Source organism: Penaeus vannamei, chromosome 1 (genome assembly GCF_042767895.1).
Source record: "Penaeus vannamei isolate JL-2024 chromosome 1, ASM4276789v1, whole genome shotgun sequence".
NCBI classification, from domain to species: domain Eukaryota; kingdom Metazoa; phylum Arthropoda; class Malacostraca; order Decapoda; family Penaeidae; genus Penaeus; species Penaeus vannamei.
This window is the reverse complement of record NC_091549.1, coordinates 47,732,574-47,735,073: the sequence shown is the minus strand read 5'-3', so window position 1 is coordinate 47,735,073 and position 2,500 is coordinate 47,732,574. Positions and strand designations below refer to the sequence as shown.

Here is a 2,500-nt window from a genome sequence, read left to right as displayed (position 1 = left end):
AAGAAATGCCATTGAAACTATGCATATTTCAGTTACTACATCAAGTTTCAGATTCTAGAAAACAAGAATTTGAATATTTTTCGAAATACCGTTGAGCAATATAAATAGTTGCACTCGTTAAGAATTAGATTACAAAATTATGAATTTGATTGAATTTGTCCATCATTCTAGTCATTCAGGTGTCTATTAGTAATACCATATATTCATTATCTAGCTGATTTTCCGTTAGCGTAAATACCGGATATGCTTTATACCTAGCTTCTTTATCACTCAATTTCCTTAGGTTGTACTAGGGAGCAAAAGTGATTTTCACAATTTATTTTCTGTATGAGATCTATTAAATAATTCTTCCAAGCCAGTTGTTTTTCTCCGCTTTGGGCTTTCCTTGATTCCCCCCCCCCCCTCACCCCGGTCCGACATTCCCTCTCCAGTCAACTCCCATAAGCTATTCCCTTTGACTCACGGAAGCCAACTTACGCTTGTCTTCATCTCTATTTTTTTTTTTTTTTTCACTCTAAACTTGATACTTCTAACGTCCTTTTTGATGGCCATTTAACGTTTTCGCTAGTTTTCATTTTCTCTCCCTTTGTAGTGTTACATGTTCATTTTACTTATTTTCCATGTCTCATAGATTAAGATTTTCCATACTTTTCCATACATTACTCTTTCCTTTAAATTGAACATATATCTGATCTCATTCAGTCACCCGGTACTGGTGGTCTAGAATCCTGCTGAGACGCTTAGTACCCGGTCTTTAGAAAAGTTTACATCATTACAGTATTACATTATTATTACATTGATATGCATCGGTGTACTTCAGAGTGAGAAATCATAAGTACTAAGTTGCACTGATCAGATGAATAAGTAAAAGAAAATACTTCATAAACTGATAATTTGTTCAGCACTGTTTATCTTTTGATTCCATTTGTTTATTCTTCATACTTCTACTTTTTATGTCTTTGCTAACAAGAATAAACTAGATTAAAAGGAAGTGCCTTCTAATAAGTAAATATTGTTGTGAAAAGTCACTGTTTTATCACAAAAGCTTCTATTCAGCTGCTGAATGCCAGGTTTAATAAAGTCTGCCTGTAAATCTGCGTTTGAAAGAATTATGTGATGCTTGTAAGGGGATTTAAACTATTTTGACTCGAACAGAAAGCTCATGGCTGATAATCATGTCAACCTAAATGGTATTGAAGCAGCACTTTGGCTTCATCATGAGGGTCTTATACTTTGGAACATCTTTCTGGAATATATGAAAAGGAAACTGAAAACAGAAGGAAAAATACAAGCAATCAGACAATCACTCAGAGTCTATATATGTCAGAAGCTACCATGGATATATCATATATGATTGCATTCAGTATTCAATGCACACACACACACACACACACATTGTGTGTATGTGTGTGTGCATATATACATGTATGTATGTACATATTTATATAAACATATATATAGGTATATATATATGTAAATATATATATATATATATATATATATATATATATATATATATATATATATATATATATATATATATATATATATATATATATATATATATATATATATATATATATATATATATATATATATAATTAACGTTTCATACTACATCTTTATTTCAACAATTCTTATCTCCTTTTATTTAATCAAGCACTTTTCGAAAACATTACACAAAATCAACATTTAAATTGAACGATAGATATTGACGTTTTACATAGTTTACCCTAAAATATATGACGTATCATGCTCTATACTCTCAAAGAAAATGGTACTAAAATTTCTGCAGAGACTACTTTATAAAAACTAAATACATTTGAGAAATCGATAAATCTCCCCTCCCTCTCTTTCCCCTTTAATAATCTTACACTACCGCTGGATAAAGCATATATATGCTTATACACACAAACACACATGCAAAAGACACTAAAATAAGGAAAAAATACAAGCGAACAGACAATTCGTATACATACACACACACATATACACGCACACATATATATATGTATATATATATATATATATATATATATATATATATATATATATATATGTATGTATGTATATATATATGTATATATATATATATATAAACTTATATGTATGTATATACATACAATATATATATATATATACATATATAAATATATGTATATATATATATATACATATATCTATGTATATATATACAATATATATATATATATATATATAAATGTATGTATATATGTTTATATATATATATATATCTATATGTATATCTATATATACTCACACACACACAGACACACTCAGACACACACACACACACACACACACACACACACACACACACACACATACACATATATATATATATATATATATATATATATGTATATATATATATATATATATATATCTTTATCTGTATATCTATACATATATATATATATATGCATCTCTTTCTCTCTCTCTCTCTCTCTCTGCATATATATGTGTGTATATATATATA

The 2,500-nt window shown here is 28.0% G+C and overlaps 1 protein-coding gene across 1 annotated transcript in view; it reads left to right on the top strand.

Annotated features, from left to right (window-relative positions):
• The window catches only part of LOC138862976 (uncharacterized), a 14,270-nt gene extending 14,068 nt beyond the window's left edge, over positions 1–202 (top strand). Inside the window, exon 17 of the mRNA XM_070126331.1 lies at positions 1–202. This exon is cut by the window's left edge and continues 426 nt beyond it. The gene's annotated coding sequence lies outside the window, so the exon portion shown is untranslated.
• Positions 203–2,500: the final 2,298 nt, after the last annotated feature.